The sequence below is a fragment of the Akebia trifoliata genome, chromosome 6, assembly GCF_017979445.1.
Source record: "Akebia trifoliata isolate Shusen 1 chromosome 6, ASM1797944v1, whole genome shotgun sequence".
In the NCBI taxonomy this organism is placed as follows: Eukaryota; Viridiplantae; Streptophyta; class Magnoliopsida; order Ranunculales; family Lardizabalaceae; genus Akebia; species Akebia trifoliata.
The window spans coordinates 12,090,261-12,110,277 of NC_141380.1; the positions used below are offsets into that span (position 1 = coordinate 12,090,261).

At 36.5% G+C, this 20,017-nt stretch overlaps 1 long non-coding RNA gene across 1 annotated transcript; it reads right to left on the minus strand.

Moving 5' to 3' along the window:
- Window positions 1-12,028: 12,028 nt before the first annotated feature.
- Window positions 12,029-16,446, minus strand: LOC147400240 (uncharacterized). The gene is made up of 3 exons (XR_015179538.1): window positions 15,823-16,446; window positions 15,514-15,578; window positions 12,029-14,916 (listed from the first exon to the last, which is right to left on the minus strand). It is a non-coding gene; the product is annotated as an uncharacterized LOC147400240 (long non-coding RNA).
- Window positions 16,447-20,017: the final 3,571 nt, after the last annotated feature.

The window sequence follows — 20,017 nt, forward strand, 5'->3', positions numbered from 1 at the left end:
CGGGGAGAGCTTTACCCTCAAGGATCCGAACACCCCGACGAATTGCTAAATCAGGCTGTAAAATGAAATGTCACTAGCTTTGGCATTCAGATATCACACTATCTATCAAAATAGATTTGCTATCTAGTTTTCTTCAACCCTTTGCCAAAGAGGGGCATCTGTAGACACCCCATTTTTGCATCCGCTTGATTAATCAACTCGTCAACCCGATCGCAATGATTCCCAATGATGGATGTGTATTCTATTGCTTTATTTCGTTACCAGAAATGTTTCAGAAATCCGGATGAGGTATCTCAAACTGACAAAATCTTAGAAACCACGCTACGTTAGGAAAATACGACCCCAAAAATATAGAAATCATCATCTTGCAAACCAAAAAGAAGTTTCACGATAAAAATCACTAAAAATCGACCAAATTACCAAAATAACCCTAGAGCCTACGTTACGCTTAGGAAAACTCTCTCGAACACATAAAATAACAAATCGGAACCAAATAAATCATTTCGCCAATTTTAACAGAATTTGACAAAATTACGAAAATACCCCTCATAAAGTTCACAATCATTTCACACAAAAAAACTTCATAAATGACACAAACTAATATTTTCATTAAATTCCTTATAAAAAATCGATTCTAAAACATCCTAGAACATTAAAAACCGATTTGAAACGTGAAAAGTCCTCTCCGGGGGTAAAACGGTAATTTCACAATTTTCATAATTAAAAAATTCGAAATTAATAAATAAAAAATTAAATAATTAAAGTGAAACATTAATGAAATTGATTTAAAAATCTGAACCTAAAAAATCGATCAATCGAACTTTTGGGTAAAATTGTTGAGGGTTCGTGGGATATTTCTTTAATGACCCCTCCATTTCGGGGTCCAAAGAATTAAAGATATTTTAGAGGGGGTTCTCCAAAAATTAAAAGTAAATCAAGCAAGACTGAAATCAAGGTATTAAAGTCAATCAAGTGAGACTGAAGTCAAAATTAAAGTCAATTAAGCAAGACTGAAGTCAAGATATTAAAAGTGAATCAATTAAGACTGAAGTCAAAACATTAAAAGTCAATCAAATAAGACCAAAAGTCATAATAGAACTCTAATTAAATAATAACTCTATCTAATAGAGTTCTAACTTAAAAATAATTCTACCTAAAACAAGTCAAACTAAAACACAACTCTAATTAAAAGATCTCTAATTAAATACTAACTCTATCCAAATCAACCTCTAAAAACATCTATAAATAGAGGTGCTCACACCCTATTTTCGTATCAAATCAAAAATCCTTAGAGAAGTAGGTCTAGAAGCTCCCCTAGCCCCCCATAAACCCTAGTTTTGGAGCCCCAACTCCTTACCTAACATCCCCCCTTCAATTTTAGTCTAGAAAACCCCTAAAATCCCTGCAAAAACATCCCTAAATCCGCAACAAACTTGAAGAGTTCAGATTCAAAAACAAGGAGATACCTTGATCTAGGAGATCCAAAGTCAAATCCGGAGACAGAACGACGCAAGGGAGTACAGTACAAGGAGCTCTTTTTATCAGATCTGAGGGAGCAAAATCCTTGCTATCGGAAAGGTATGAAATTTTTTATTTTTATTTTTATCTAGGTTTTTAGCAATGTGATATATTTGGGAAGTTAGTAGAGACCAGCTTTGGCCGGGCGGGGTTGGTGCCTAACACCTTCCAACCCAGTAACATGATCCCCGAATTCAGATTTTTTATGGTAGATTAGTACTTTTTATCCATGTTAGAGTCAGTTTGGTTCCTAGACCATAATAACTAGGTGGCGACTCCCAAACCTCAAGGGTCAAAAGCGGATCCGCGCACCCCGCGGATCGAGGGCGCTTTCAGTAGCGTAGTTTCTAAGTTTTGTCAGTTCGAGATACTTCATCCGGATTTCTGAAACATATCTGGTAACAAAATAAAGCATTGGAATAGACATCCATCATTGGGAACCGTTGCGATCGGGTTGACGAGTTGATTAATCAAGCGAGTGCAAAAATGGGGTGTCTACAATAGGTAAAAGAATAGAAGATCAGCCACAAGCAGATTCAACACAAGAAAAAAGAAAAAGCTTGGAAAACTCTCAAAGAGATTGAGGCAAAAGAGTACTCTTTTCCTGATGCTGATGTCTTGGGCATATTCGAAGAACTGTTGAAATTAAAACTCATTGAACTTCCAGTACCCAAACGACCCTAGGAAGCAGGTCGCGACAATGATCCAAAGTATTGTCGCTATCATAGGGTGATTAGTCACCCGATTAAAAAATGCTTCATCTTCAAGAGAAGATTATGGATTTGGCACATCAAGGGAAAATTGAACTTGATTGTGTTTAAAATGTTGCTACTTCCAACATGACCTCTGTCACTTTTGGATTTTTTGATCCAATATTCTTAGCAAGTCAGTATGCAACAAAGACTCCATCTTCCCAAATCACAAAAGTTCTACTTCAACCACCACAATCTCATTTGGCTTCAAATTCAAAGTCAAACATTTCAAAGTCTGCTTCAGTAGATGATGAAGGGTAGACAGTTGTTACTGGTCGAAAAAGATGATCTACATATGTGTCAACTCCTTCTATTTTGAAGCCAAAGAGAAATACAATAAGTCAAAATCAAGTACAGGGTCAAAGAAATGAAATAAATCAACAAAGAAAAAGGTTTTTCAAGTTCCGCCGCAGACCCCAAAGACATCCTTCAACAACCTCCCGGTATGCCGGTTACTTTTCTAGAATTCTTACCCAAGAAGTTCTTGAAGGAAGTCTGCATGGTTTCATGTCATCAAGTGGAAACGAAAGTGCTAGAAGATGATATTGATGATATGTCCAAAGAACATCTTACTGCTTCCAGTGATGGAGATCAGCAACTTGAAAAAGACAATAGCACCTTGTAAACAAAATATTCGTAGGTCGACTTGGATTTCTCTAGTGAACTTCAAAAAGTTCAATATACTTCAAAGCAAAGCTCAACTAAATCAAAACAAGAAGTTTAACCTGACATAGATCCACAACAAGACAGTATGTGTATGGCCACTATAGACACCTCAATTTGAACGGGCCACTACTAGAAAGGGCCCAAAAATACAGAATTTTCAAATAAATGGGCCAACGAGCCTCAATGGCCCAAGTAATTGAAAAGTGACATTTTGATCGAACCAAGGCCTCTAAGACCTCCTAATGGTTTGGGAGGCCCGTCAAGAGGACTCGGCTAACCCTCCGCTTTCCCAATATTCATCGCTCCGCTTCCAAAATAAAAAACGTCAAATTTTTGATAAAATTCACTAGTGGGCCTAAAAAGCCTGATTTGCCAACACATGGCATTTTGATTAATTCAATAATTTCAAAATCTAAAATAAAATGGATAAAACTAAAAATGTGAGACTTGGGACATCTATCACTTCCTCTACCTTCACCGTTTCACTCCCGAATCCAATTACCCTAAGCCCGCAAACCCTCAACACTGACAAATTACATTTCTCACCTCCCCCCTAACCTAAACTCAATCCCACATCACCTAAGATCTAAAACTAACTCACACCCTCAAAAATCCAATCCAAAACAAATCCTATCCAATCCAATAACCCAAAACCATTCCATAACCCAAGCCCAATACATTAAAAAGCCACAAGTCTTTATCCATATCAATTCACATCCAACCCATAATCCTAACCCACAAACCACAACCCACATCAACCAATCACTATTTTTATCATCAAAAGGTGACACATGTCATCATCCCATCTCACCTCCCTTATTCAACTACCTACCCCATTAATTTTCTTTAAACCTCATCTACCCACACATCAACCCATCACCTTTTCTCTCAAATCAAACATATCTACCCACACCCCTAATCTATACCTCCCCTAATCTACCCACATCAACCTATCACCTTTTCTCTAAAAAAATATAATCTACCCACACCCCTAACTTATACCTCCCCTAATCTACCCTCATCATTCCCTACAAAACCCACATCTACAACCTAAACCTACACCCATCCTCTCAAGTTAAACCCTCAACCTCTCCCATCAACCTATTTCAACCCTTCATCTCCACCCACTTTGACACATGGCATCATCTCCTACATCCTCCCAAAATATCATTAACTACCTTCTTACACAACCCTTCTTTTAATTAAAATCTCATCCCCTCAACTAACTTCACCAATTAATTACTCTCTTACACAATCTCATCCTCTCAACCACTCTTATTTATTTTATTCCATCTAATATTCAACCCAAATGGGTTGAAAGATCCAACCCATTTATCCTTATTACACATATACCCTTCAATCATTTCTAATTTACCCCACCTTTTTCTTAAATCCCACACCATTCTACCACTTCTCTTCATTTTACCCCATTATATCTCTAAAATAACTCATCAACATCTATAAATACCCTCATCTTCTTCCCAAAAAAGCCCCCAACTTTCACTACAAAAATTCTCCCCCCAACTCTTACTACCAACCACTATTATCAATTCTCTCTCACCAACTCTCATTACTAATAACTATCACCAATTCTCACCAAGCCTACCAATCATCTCTTATTAACTCCACACCAAGTCTTACTAAAAAAAAAAAAAATCCCTACTCTCTCTAATCACCTCTTCATATTCTCATACTCTCATATTCTACTAAGGACTCAAGAAGACTCAAAGAAGGAGAAGGAAAGAAAGAAAACTTTGAAGCTTCAGGGTGGGTTCAAGACAATACCCCCATCTTCTCTCTACCCTCTCCTCTTCCCTCTTCTATTATCCCATCTCCTGTTCATTTATTTTAAATGGATTTAAGATGAGTGGATCTCAAGGCAAATGATCCATTAGGATCATCTCTTTCAATGAGATGATCCTATGATCAAGCCGAAAGAAAATCCTTACTTAGGGTAAAAATGCACACACGTGGTACTTTATTTTTCATATTTTTTTAAATCAAATGACCGAGTTGAGTTGAGGTTACCGCCACTTGACGGGGAGAAAAGGGTGCCTAACACCTTCCCTTTTCTCCAACCGAGTCGTTTACCCCGAATCTCAAGATTTGATCCGTACCTTATCCATCGAGAGTCACTAAACGCCAAATCGACAATTTTCCAAAAAATACATATCGGGTGACCATTCACACCCACTTATAAAAATGAATGGTGGCGACTTCTAACCTTAGTAGATGTGGTCATCATAATGAAGAAACTGCTATCTATAGCCATAATTACCTTCACTGATGGGGATTTGTAATTGGGGTCTCGACCTCACAATAGGTCTCTTTACGTCACAGGTTATGTGAGGGAGAATAAAGTTCAAATAATCCTCCTGGATTGTGATTCTGCAGTCAACATCTTGTCAATTCTTACCATGAAACAAGTTGGGATATCGTCGGATCAACTTACTTATAGTAAGTTGATGATCTAAGATTTTAACTTGGGTGATCAGAGAGATATCGACACGATAAGAGTCAAGTTTTCTATCATAGATTTGGAGTCAACAATGCTCTTTCACGTGATTGATTATAAAACTTCATATCACTTGCTTCTCGGTCGATCGTGGCTACATGAAACTAGAGCAATACCATCTACGTTACATCAATGATTCAAGTATTACCAAGATAGTGTGTAGAAACGTGTAGTAACTGAAGATCAACCATTTGACAAGGTAGAAACGTATTTTGCATATGCAAAATTTTATTTTGGAGGTGACGTCATTCAAAAAGTACTTCCAATTTCGGTACTTCCACCTAGTAAGCAAAAATCTGACATAGGAAAGCATACTATGAATGATGCCGAGAAGATTTCTCCTGATCCTCAACTTCAGAAAGAACAAGTAAATAAGCAAGATCCAGAAATTCAACTAATCAAGGTGAGTCAATCAATGGTGGACACGTCATCCATAGTTGTGTTGTCAACCCCAATGCTTCGCTACGCGCCACAATCATAATGAAAGTCGGGACAATCAGCTTTCAAAGAGATTTCTTAAAAAACTAAGCCTTCTATCTTTAAAGTCGAATTGGAGATACTGAAAGAAGAGTTAACCCTTCCGATTACACATTTCCAGAAATCTTACATAGTCAGAACACCCGTGAAAATGTTATCCCAACTACAACAATCACGAAAAGTCATGAAGATAATCTCGTAAAAGTAGACTCAAAAAGTTGGTTTAATCCTAAGATCTCAAAGTTATTTGAGATAGTCGATTATAGGAAAGGTGAACCTGTGCAATTGGGTGAACTACCACAAACTGATCAAACTTGTTCGAGCTGGAGAAAAAGTTTCATTCACATCAGCAGGACTAGGGTATACGCTAAAGGCTCCAATCAAAAATTTTAAGATAAAGATGGCTTATTCACAACATACTACAGTAGAAGTCATAGATGAGTCTATTAAAGAAACACTAGTTCCACGCACATCGGTCTTCGATCGAATTGATGGCCATATCTCGACCACATCGGTATTTGATCGATTGGGTGCTTTAGATGATCACCATAACGTACAAGTTCATAAACCTCGTACATCTGCATTATCTAGACTCGATCAGAATGTTGGAGTAAAAATACGAAAGGAATCACGATACCGACCTAAGCAAAAAAATAAACATGTTGAGCAAAAAATAGTAGTGGATTGCATAACATTATTCCATCTCGCATGAAACGACAAACAGCTTTAAAAGTCTCGATATCAAATACGTTTGTTGTGAAGTAACGTACCATCGTCCTCACAAATCAAACGAGCGACAATCAAGCTTCAATTACGGGGATAGATAATTTTGAAGATATTGTTTATGTAAATCACATTACCATCGAGGAATTCCCTAAAGACGATTTTACATCATCAAATGAAAATTTTGAAAATGCTCCATTGATCTTTGAAGAAGGTGGACAAGCCATTGTCAGCGACCTAAAAGAAATAAATCTTGGGATAATTGAAGAGTCGCGACCTATGTTCGTCAGCACTTTTCTAAATTAGCATGAAGAATTCGAGTATCTCAGGTTGCTATAAGAATACAAAGATGTCTTTGCTTGAACTTACAAATAAATGCCAAGACTTGACACGAAAATCGTTGTTCATCAGCTCGCAGTCAAACACAGAGTTCATCCAATAAAATAGGCACAACATCATTTTCAACAAGAATTGGTACTACAAATTGAGACAGAGATCAACAAATTGATCAAAGCTAGCTTCATCCGAAAAGTAAAATGTCCAACCTGAATTTCCAACTAGTTCTAATAAGAAAGAAAAATGGTAAGATTCGAGTATGTGTCGATTTTCACAACATGAATAATGTATTTTCAAAAGATGATTTTTCGTTCCCAATCATAGAACTTATGGTTGATGCAATTACAGGACATAAAGCTTTGTCTTTCATTGATGGATCTTCTAGTTACAATCAAATTTGAATGTCGCCAAAAGACGATGAGCTTACAGTCTTTATACCCCCAAAAGGTATATATTGTTACAAAGTTATGTCTTTTGGACTTAAGAATGCTAGTGCCACTTACCAATGACCTGTGTAGAAAATCTTTGATGACATGCTACATGACAAGATGGAATGTTATGTTGATGACTTGATGGTAAAGTCTAAGAAAAAAGAAGATCACTTACAATATTTACGTGATACCTTCGATAGATTACGACGGTACCAACTCAAAATCAATCCACTAAAATGTGCCTTTGGAGTTATCTCAGGTAAATTCTTGGGATTCGTGATTCGGCATCGCGGCATTGAAATCGATCAAAATAAGATTGAAGTCATTCAAAAGATGCCAAATACCAAAGAATATTCATGAACTCAAAAGTCTACAAGGCCGACTTACTTACATTTGTAAATTTATTTCAAACTGAATTGGGCATTGTCATCCCTTTAGTTGATTGATGAAGAAAGATACATCATTTGAATGGGATGAAGTTTGTGAGAATGCTCTAAAAAGTATCAAGGAGTATCTCCTCAACCCTCTTGTTCTATCTGCATCAATTCCCGAGAAGTCACTGATTCTCTATATTAGTGCCCAAGAAATGTCACTAGGAGCATTGTTGACTCAAAAAAATAATAAAGGAAAATAAGGTGCACTCTACTATTTGAGTCGAACTCTTGTTAGAGTAGAAGTAAATTATTCACCCATCGAGAAGACATGTTTAGCACTCATCTTTACTACAAAGAAACTATGGCGTTACATGTTATCACACACAATCCGACTCACCGCATGACCTGATCCACGCAAGTATATCATGACAAGACCAGTCTTATTAGGAAGACTAGCTAAATGGACCTTTCTCTTATCCAAATTCGAGATTATTTACATCCCTTAAAAGGTTATAAAATGGTAAGCATTAGTCGACTTTCTTGTTGATCATCCTATTCCAGTTGAATAGAAATTGTCTCACGATTTGCCTGACAAAGAAGTATTCTCTATTGATATGCTTCCAACTTGGAAAATATTCTTTGATGACATAGCTAGAAAAGATGGAGCGGGGGTAGGTGTAATTTTTATCACCCCACAAAATGAAGTATTGTCATTCTCGTTTGCCTTGATGAAACTATGTTCAAACAATGTTGCAGAATATCAATCTCTAATAATTGGTTTAGAACTTGGGGTAGAGATGAAGTTACACCAACTCTATGTGTATGGGCACTCACAACTTATCATTAACCAATTCTCAACAGAGTATGACATTCGAAAGCATGAGTTAATACCTTATCATCACTATGTTGTACAACTTGTAAGTCAATTTGAAAATATCATCCTCAGGCATATACCAAGAGCTGAAAACAAGTAGGCTGATGTTTTAGCTAGTCTTGCTGCAAGTTTGATTATGCCAGAAGAAGAAACAATGAGTATCCCTATCTACATAGGTGGGTATTATCTCTTTTGATAGATGAAAATTGCGAGTCGCACGAAGCAAACACCGTAGAAATAGCGAAGTTAAAGACTGGAGACAATTATTTATTGACTATCTACAACATGGGAAGCCACCAGTTGACCTAGAACACAAAATCAAAATATGTCGTAGGGCACCTCAATTTTTGTATTTCAATGATAAATTATATCATCGCTTTTTCGACGACATCTTGATAAGATGTCTTGAAGATGATGAAATCCGAGATGCTTTAGAAGAAACACACTCTGGAGTGTGCGGTTCACATAAGTCAGGGCTGAAACTCCATCATAGTTTAAAGAGGATGGGATCCTACTGGCCTACTATGGTAAAATATTCTTTAGATTATATCAAAAGGTGTAAAGCTTGCCAATTTCATGGGGATTACATTCGTCGACCACCAGAGCCATTGCATCCTACAATCGCATCTTGGCCCTTTGATGGATTGGGACTTGATGTCGTTGGACCACTTCCAAAATCTTCAAGGCAACATCTTTATATCCTCGTCGCGACAGATTATTTTTCTAAGTGGGCTGAAACGCTTTCCCTTCGAGAGGTTAAGAAAGAAATGGGAGTCGACTTCATCAAAAATAATATCGTCTTCTGTTATGGCATTCTACGATATATCATGACAGATAATGAAAAATCTTTTAACAATACACTGATAGATCTGCATGAAGTTTAACATTAAGTAGAGATATTTTACAATGTACAATGCTACAGCAAATGAATTCATCGAAGCCTTCAACAAAACTCTTTGTAAGCTTCTTAAGAAGATTGTTTCAAAATTGAAAAAAGATTAACATAAACGAATTGGGGAAGCACTATAGGCATACAGAACCTCATACCGCACCCTCACGCAAATCACACCTTACTCATTGGTTTATAGAGTTGAAGCTGTTCTCCCTATGGAATGTCAGATACCTTCCCTAATGATTGCGATCCAAGAAGGTCTAACTTACGATGAGAATGCCAAGTTATGTCTGGCTAAATTTGAAACGTTGGACGAAAAGAGATTGGAAGCACAACAACGACTAGAGTGTTGCCAAGCCCGTCGGTCACGTGCATTCAATAAGAAAGTTCGACCATGTTCTTTTCAAGTTGGCGCTTTAGTTCTCGTTGTACAACGACTAATCATCCCCTCACATCGTTCTGCAAAGAAGTTTGATCCAAAATAGGATGGACCTCATGTAGTGAAAAAAGTATACACTAATGGTGCATACCTTCTTGTAACACCGGAAGGATTACGTCTTGGTCCAATCAATGACAAATTCCTCAAAAGATACTATGCTTAAAAGAATGTTGCTTTTAGACACGAGCCTAAACTGTTTGACAATGCTCCTAAGACGAGCCTCAACTGTTTGACAATGTTCCTTATCGTACAAGCTTAAAGTATATGATACTCTTGACCCGCATGAGTTAAAACTGTGAACGGTCCAAAAAAAAAATTTGAGCTTGCTAGATTGAAAATCTGGGAGGGCGATTTAGACAAAACTTAAAGCATTATCTATTTGAATTACGTTATGGTTTGATCTCATTTTTGGGTATGTAGGCAACTTATAAAGTTACTTCAGGTTCAACCACATAAAAAAAACATACTTGTATAATTAAATAAGGGAATTTTATTAATTTCAAATGAAATAAATAATGTTATAATTTCTTAAGTCCTATACAATGAAAAAATAAATAAATGAAAAAAATAAGCTTAGTATAAAAAAGTAAGGTTCCAAAACTTCTTCTTCAAAGACTCTCTCTCTACTTCGCAAATAATATTTCATCATCATCAACGATTGGAACATTATATAAGCGAGTACACTCCACTTCAACAGTAAGTAGAGCCTCCCCCTCTTTTTGAACTTGAGTATTAAAAGACTCTTCAAAAGTAGCGACTTGTGGTAGCATTTCTCTGATCTGAGTCAACTCGATTTCTAACTCAACTTCCCGCTTAGTCAGTTCAACCCTTTTTCTCTTTAGTTTCAGTCAGTTGTGTACGTAAACTATCCACTGATTGACGTTTTAGTTGAGGTTCTTGATCTAGGACGAATAGTTGAAGATCTCTATCATCTGTTGACAACGATGATAAGGCCCTCTCTCCTCTTGAAAGGTACGCCTCCACCCCAGCTATAAGCAATTCGAATAAATTTACAAAAGAAATAGGGTCAGTGCTAAAAGCATCCTTGAAAGAAGAGACGATGGTAGACATATAAAGAGATTGCCATTCTCTTAGGTTGGAAAAATCAATATTGAGCATCAACTCAACTCTAAATCGAAGGAATTCATCACGAGCTCTATGAAATGCTTGTTGAGTACATAAATCGATGTCACTATCATGCAAGGAAGCTTATCGAGTTTGGGTAGAAACAGTAAGCATTCCATGTAGCTTCGGGGCAATCATAGATGAATTGACCAACTTATTAGAAGTAGGTAACATTAATATGATAGGATCCATATGCATAGTTGAAGTTGATGGAGTGCTACGAGAATTTTGACAAGGACATGAAGAAATCCTGTCCCCATCACTCTTTGAAGGGTCTTCAGTATCAACCAATTTTGAAATCGCCCTACTAAGATGACTGACATTCCAAACGTCTCCCATACCCGAGAAGGCAGGGAGGACGAAAAAATCCTCTGGGGTGAACAAATCAACAACGGAATGTATATCGATTGATGATTCTGTAAGAACAATTAAATCACAAAAATTATGTATATATATATATATATATATATATATATATATATACACATAAGAAACATGAAATTTCTAACAAAGAAAAAATGTGTAAAATTACCTTTCTTAGGAGACACATCATTCTTAGCTTCAACTTCTTGTCTATTCGGAGCTACACTAGTATCTTTAGGTTCAGTCTGAACAACAGGCTTCAAAGAATTCACGGAACTTGATTTATAAACAGCTTGTTCTATATCTACCCCAAGAATGTGGGCCTGCTCTATTTGAGTAGTCGTTGGAGTCGACAATATTTTTTTGAAATGAAATTTCAATCTAGGCTCTATAATGGCATTCTGCGTTTCATCAATTCGCATGTGTTCTATTTTTTTTTTGAGAAGATTTTTGTGTGGCAAGCAAAGTACGATCCGTCTCATGATCTTCGACTCATTTCCTTTCATTGAAATTAAAGTTCGGAATGGAGACGCTATCCTCAAGAAGACGAAAATCAAGGACATCCAAGTGAGGTACTATGCCTTGAACCCATCAATCCATATAACTCTTATCAAATTGTCGACTCATGTCTTGTACTTTTGGAAGAATAAAAAAGTTGACTCGGCTTTTGGTTTGAGTCAAAAACAACCATAAACTGTATAACTATATCCCATCCACAGATCTTGTGAAAGGAATCGGAGTTCCAGAGATACGTTGACGAAAACCTTGTTGACGAGCAAACTTGTGAAGACTATACATTTTCACATCGCAAACATTACCATATCAAAACATGACAAATTCAGGACGACAGCTTATCATGAAAGCTTGAACCTCAGAAGGATCATCACCATTATCAATTCGTATCCTTCTATGACCTTTTGGCGGCCAAACCTCCTTAGGATGCCATTTAAAATCACTAAAATTCATGATGATGATCAAATCCCTTGCATCTTTAGCATTATCTTCCCAATAGAAGGAGGAATTGGAAACACCAACTGTGCGAACCAAATACGAAGGTCCAAAGTCAGCATCAAGATCACCAAATACTCCCCAAGGAAAATGAAGTCCAATCCACCCAAACAAATAATGAAGGGGACAATAACTCATAGAAGCACTTACCACTTTTGGTGTTTTTATACCCCAATAGGTCTAAGTTAGATCTTTGTACAAACAACATAGAAGTGGAGGTACCAAGCTGAATGAAGTACCTCAGGCCATTAGCGTTGCTACCTTGAAGGTGCCTAGATGGATAACATTACCATCCTCGCAAGGAAGAACAAAACGACACAATCACAAAGAGAGATATGAAGCTATCATAGTTTCATCTTCAACATCTTGATTCACAAGAAAATCGAGCCTGATAAATGGATTTTTTCCCTCTTTACGACCCCCTTTAGCTAGAGTAACTCGAGAAGAAAAAGGTCTTCGTAATTTTGTTCTAAGATGCTGACGGCCACCACGGTCAAAGTAAAATGATTTTGCCATTTCTTTATACTCTACTGTCAAATGAGGATTAGAAATTTATTTAGCTTTGGTGTACCAGAAATCAAGCCATTCACTATGGCTAATACAATCACTCCCCTTTTCAAAAATCAGTAAAACATATGCCTTGAACAGATACTGACAAAAAGAGGAAGCCTCGGAACAACGTTGCAACCCATGAGTTTATCGCAACTGGGCACCACTTCTTCATGATACTCACCTGTGATAGAAAGCCTAGAAATCTTTTGCATTTCCCATAAAGAAATACCAACTTCCCCATGACCCATTACAAAAGTGTTAGTCTCGAGACATCAAAACTCACATAAAGCTTGATACATGCTGTTAAGACGACTGTACTCCTTACTAGCTGCAAATATAGCTTCACCAAGGGAAGCTGTCGACTTTTTGCTCTGTAGTTTATGGCTCACATCCAAGCTCCAGTCCTAAAAATCACTGAGATATCAAATGTTACCTCGAAGTTCAATACCTGAACCATCAAGTAAAACGTTGTATGATTTTCTACGTTAAAATAGCTTGTGGACAATTGCGAGTTTGGTCATGATGTGGAAGATGACATAAAGATGGCTGACGCTCCATATCAATCTCATCTCTAGGGAGTAGGTCAATTGTTGGAGGATATTCACTTAAAGTTATCATATCAAGTGATGTGTCCCTTTCTGTATCCTACGCCTTCAAAGGACCGATCATCGATGTGTGCACAACAAGCTTCAGCTCTACAGATGAAATATTTTCTCCTCTTGAATGATCAATTATCATAAGATGGAGAAAACAAATTAATTTTCCCTTTTGAGAAGGATCTACAGAATCATCTACCTTATCTTCACGCGGTAAGTTCCGTTTGAAACGATTCTTATTCCTTAAACCGTTGGAAAGAATGTCCCTAGCCATCTCTATGAAAAAAAAAGAGACTAAATACACTTATGTAAAAAATTACATGTCTCATTAAGTACTAGGGTCACATTGATTAAAGATATATAAGAGTATGAATAAAAAAAATCATCATTCTCAATAATGCTCTGGCGCTAGAATTTGGCCAACCGACTGCATAAATAATTTATCGCATATTTCATTTATCCAGTTGACGTTGTGTACTCTTAAGCACTATTGATAAACAATTGCTTTAAAGATTCGCCAACTAGCTGGACAAATTATTCATTGCATAGTTTTTTCTAGCAAGTTGACGTTTGTCAGCTAATTAACGTTGTCCACTCCTAAGCACTACTGATAAACAGTTGCTTTAGAGGTTGGCCAACTAACTGGACAAATAAGTTTTCGCATGGTTCTTCTGCATATACAAATCTTGAGTGTTGTGATTCTGCAAGTCAGTTGACATTGTTCATTCCTAGGTACCACTGATGGACAGTTGCCTTAAAGATTGGCCAACTAGCTGGACAAATAGATCGTCACATGGCTCTTCTACGTATACAAATCTTGCATCTCATGATTCTGCAAACCAGTTGACATTTGTCAACCCGTTGACATTGTTCACTCCTAAGCACTACTGATGAATAGCTACTTTAGAGATTGGCCAATTGGCTGGATAAATTTCTCGTCGCATGATTCTTCTACGGGTACATCTCTCATCATGCAATTCTTTTGACAAGTCAACAGTGTTCGTCCCAAACATGATTAACAAATATAATCATTATAAAAATTAATGGACAAGAATAGTTCTTAATTTCTTGATCAATGCACCCTATTGCAAATCATTGTATGCAAGAATAAAATGTACTAAAAAGAAAAAGTTGTAAGTTTGAGAAATTACTTTTTTTTTGGGCAATGACAAATACTGAAGCTTTAAGTTGCTGTGAAACTCTAAGTGGTTGAGAAGCAATAACAAGGACTAAAGCTCTTAGTTGTTTCTCAAGTTCCAAGAATCAAGTGAGAACCTGAATCAAGCAAAAAAAAATGTGTATAACAAAGTGAAAGAAAAGGAATAGCATCTTCAAGTTTATGATGTCTGACAAATTTTAATTGAAAAATAACATTTCTTACAGATAAGAAAGTGTAAATTCAAATCATCGAAGGATTCCAATTCAAGAGTCCCATCTAAATCAATGACGAATCCTAAAGATTTCCTAAACTCCATATTATGGTGTTAAAAAGAAATCTTTGGCTTGTAACAAGTAAAAATTGGTGTGCAAATTACCACCCAATTTGTTAAAAATCGGTGTACAAACAACCACCCCTTTGGTTTATTACAAAAATAATAATAATAATAAATAAAATAAAAAATAGTCGATGTGTTAATGGAATCTCTCTACCAAATCTCTCTAACATAACCCTTTGGATCCAAAAGGTTTAGAGACCTCTGTTCTCCAACATCCATCAATGGAGGAAGAAAAAAAGCAATGACCACGGAGGTACCCCAGAAAATCCAGCAAGAACTTGTTCGTGGAAGGCCAATGAAGGGAAAATTTGGTAGGATGTGAATGTGACGGCTGCAAAAAAAAATTCAAAACAAAAAAATGATGACTGAAGCTCACCGTTGGCTTCATACTCTAAAGACGGCGAAGAGTTGATGATGGGCTAGAACGGAGAAGCTAAAACCCTGAATCGAACAAGCAAGATGTCAACATCCCTGCTTCTGCAACTAAATCCGATGACAATTTTCAAAAAAATAAAATAGTAATAACATCTTCAATGAAGAAAGACGACATAATTCCTCAATGGAATCATCAAGAAACTAGAGATTTCATCTTGATTTGTGCTGATTTAGAGAAAAATTCCACAGTCACGAAGCGAAACAGAACCTTTTGAGAAGATGTAGCTTGAAAAATGAAAGGAAGAGATACTTGGCTTTGCTATAAAAATAAATAAATAAGGACCAATGAAAGTCCTCCTGTAAGTCCAAAGCCTTTGGAATCTCTGGAGCCATAAGAAATTTCAATGGGGAATCATCCGCAAAGTATCGATGAATAAAAAAAAAAAAAAAAACGAAGCAAAGAAACTCAGTAGCATACATTCTAGCATGGCTTTGAATGATCACTCGGTATTGTTGGCACATTGAATCTTTTTTTTTTTTTTTTGGCACCACATCTTTGTTGAACCCTCGAAAGTGTCACGATCTCAACCTGCAATGTTTGTTGCAAGCACCCTTGCAAATAATGGCAGAACTTGCTAATGCATCAACACATCTTGCAACACTTCTTTTGGAGATGTCGTGCACCTTAGTTGCAGGTATTATCATGTCGAATGTACCTCATCTCCGCCATGACTGCCGTTGTTGCCATTATACTCTTGAGTACTTTGACAATTCTCTTTGGTCGCATAAGCTTGGATCGGCTATTGGTTCACCCAACAGTGGTAGCTCAGTATTTTGGCGCATCTAAACCATCCACAGACCAAGATAACATTCCGTCATATCTTACTTATATCACTAATCGCCAAGAAAAAAAAGTTTCCTAGGCAAACTCAACTTCCTAGATCCGTAAAGAGATCATCATAATCCATGGAATTTTTGCTAGAGAAGAAAACTCCAAATTGAAAGAGAATCCTAACTAATCGGTGAAAGATGTAGAGGGGGACTCGTCTTGGTATTTGTGTTGAGTTAAACACTATTACGTGTTTCAATGGGAGTCAAAGGAACTCCATCTTGTGGCTCGTCTAAATCCAAACCCATCTTTCTTTGCATCGTTTTGAGTATATAATAAATTTTTGTTGTCTTGCGGCCCTAAAATTGGGTACAGTTCAATTTTGAAATCCCTGTCACCATCACTATGGTACCTTGAATGGTATTTTATCCCCATGTGCAAACGTACCATCAAAGAAAGTGGAATTATTTTATGGGGTCCATGCCTTTGTTACCCTCTCCCAGTGTTAGGATTTTTTCAAAAGAGAAAGTGGGGCGGCTTGATCCCATACATCTCAAATACACCAAGACCCTATAAGCAATGGCTTTAATGTCATTGGGTTCAAGAAAAGATGGAGATTTTGATCAAATCTTGAGTTTATATGTTTGGGAGCCTAATCTCATACATCTTAGTTACAATAAGTTATGAGGTTGGATCTTTTGGGGAAGATTTTGGTCCCATACAACTCGGGCGCACAAGTATTGACTTGGGTATTTCGAGGCTTAATCCTTTGCATCTCAAACACACACAGTCTTGAGTATACATCTAAGCTGCAATGAATTACAAGTTTGAATATTTTGAGGATTTAATATGGTGCACCTCAAGTATACTAAGTCTCAGGATAACTTAGTAGTTTTCAAGAAAATACAATCTAAAAAATTCTAGAAAATTATTTTCTTGGGAATTATCAAATGTTGCTTCTCACATGAATATAAGTTGCGGTTGTGTGTCATCGTCTTGAAGCTGACGCTAAGTCTCACAAAAGAATCCAAGCCAAAAACAAGAGTAGGATCCTAATATTTGACTTGGGTCAAAAATAGAAGCACCAATGAAAATCACTCATCTTTACCAAAGCATCAAGTTCCCATCGGCATGATCAGTGATGCATCATATTTAGTGGTGCTTCCAAACAATGTGTTTGATAGAATAGAAGCATGTTGTCAAGACGACATTCCACTATATAAAAAAAAAGATTGCACTTCCTAATTGTTTGCTCTGACTACAAGTTCTCAAGGAAGCGAAGTACACGATCGATCTCAAAATTGAGGACCTTCACTAGGCTTTAATAACTTCAAGGCAAAGGCATTAAAAAACACTACAAGGAGATCATGAGATTTTACTCAATATGAATATGAAAACGCCAACATAAATGTTACTCTTTACTAAGGCATTCATACTCCTTACAAAATGATCAAGGAAACATCGTCGTTAGCTACACATCCTTGAGGGGAAATTTGCAGGTACCAAAATTTTGAGGAGGCTTTACAAATTTTATAAATAAAAAATCCCTAAAGTTATAAATGGGCTTCGCAGCCAAATTGAGTCTATTAATTGGGAACGAGCCTCCTACAAATGTTTGAGTTTGGGTTTACGCAGATAAAGCCCATGATCTAACAAGTTCAAGTGATCCACATATTAAATATTGGGCCCTACACCCAAATAAATGAGTTTGGCCCAATAATAATCCATAGAATCCTTAAAATTGGATTTGGAAGAATTTAGTATTTAGATAAACCAATCAAAATTCTCTAAGTTCGGGTATAATTGGAAAGTTAAATTATTCTTAAGTCTATAAATACAAGAGTTTCTCTCATTAAGAGGGGATTTGGATCACTTTCTCTCAGAAGATAGAAGCTTTCCCTCTAGAGAAGAAGAAGCTCTCAAGCATTCATCCAAAGACAAAGCAAAGTCCTTCACAGATCCGGACTCTGACTAAAGAGAAGATCAAGCATAAAGTCTTTCTCCGGAAATCAAGAAACATTCTCAACAGATAAAGTGCGAAGTCCGGAATGAAGAAAATCTACAGAAGCCTCTACAAAAGATCAAGCACAACAAAGCCAATGTCAAAGCAACCTTCTCAACTGATAAAATACGAAGTTAGAAGAGAAGAAAAGCTACATATGTTATCATACGTCATTGTTTTTTTATATTTGATTGTTGATCAGAGGAAACATTGAGATCTGTATCTCTTTTTTATCAAAAAATCAATAAAATCATTTACGATCCTATTTCACGAATCTCAAGGTAAATCTGTTGAAATTTATTATCGATTGCGTTTGTATGAGAGAGAGAGTTGAACATCAGAAATGGTAAAAAGACATAAACCCTAGAGTTGAATCATATGTGTGGCAACTCAGAATGACTGCTGAGGTTTATAAATTTGTCCAACACAACATTAGCAAACAGACAATTCATTCATTGTTAAAATCGACAACTAACCTAAATAAAATATGAGTCGTTTTTACTGTAGGGATTGATCAAATTTGTCACTTAAGAATGACTTGTACTCGCAGTTGTTTTTTCTACAAATTTGGTGTAGGATTTTTCTTATTATGACGTAGTGGTCGACAAGGCAAAAATGTAGTGAGGTATGGAATGTTTAGAGAGCTGCAACTGTTTGAGGTGGATAGTAATGCATCAAAAGGAGGTGGTTTGTGTAATGCATCAAAAGTGTTTATTAGGGTTATGTGGAGCAAAGATGAGAGATCAATTACCTATTTCAATGAGAAACTTAATGGTGTTCGACAAAACTATTATACTTATGACATCGAGTTTTACACCATAGTCGAAGCTCTGAAGTTTTGGAGGTATCGATTATTGCTACAAGAGGTGCACATGGAAATCAGGGTAGAAATGCAAGTTCGGCACTTCTATTTGGCATCTTGATAGCAGAACCTTATTTTTCTGTTGTTTTATGCTATCAACAACCTTTTTTAAGTTCATACTTACCATTTTGCCCTTGATTTACATTAAAAGTATGATATCAAAGTGAGTCTTATAAAATTTTGTGAAAGAAAGATTGTCTTCTATGATAGGAGTCCTGGATGTATCATGTAGAAGAGCAATTTAAGATTTTTTTCGATTGAAAAAATCCCCACTAAATAGTTGGGATGGAAGGATATTCTTCAAGATTCCAAATAAGAAAGGATCCTTGGGAAATCTCTACCAATCCCAAAGATAACCTTTGTTGATTCTAGGGCATAAAATGGGTTGGATTTTATTCAAAATTTGAATTTAGTGTGTTTCGACCCTTGGAGTATATCCAAATAAAAATATGGGTTGAATATGGTTTGATTGATGTCCCATGAGCCGAGTCATATCTAAGTTGGATATGAATCCATCCCTATATCCACCTAGATCCAAATGATATATTACTTTAAAAATTAATTTTTAGGTTTTTCAAAATATCATTTTCTACTAAAAAATGAGTTGTCATCCCTAACCCAGGTGTATCTCATTTCATAACCAGGTAAAATGAGTCAAAAAGATCATGACACGAACAAAGTTAGCAAGTTAGGCTTGACCCAAACTTACTAAAATTCATGTGGCTTTTGAGTTGTGTTCACCCTACTTTATAATTGGTACAACTCTTTAATATTGTAAAATGTAAATAGGTATCACAAAATTCATAAAATTT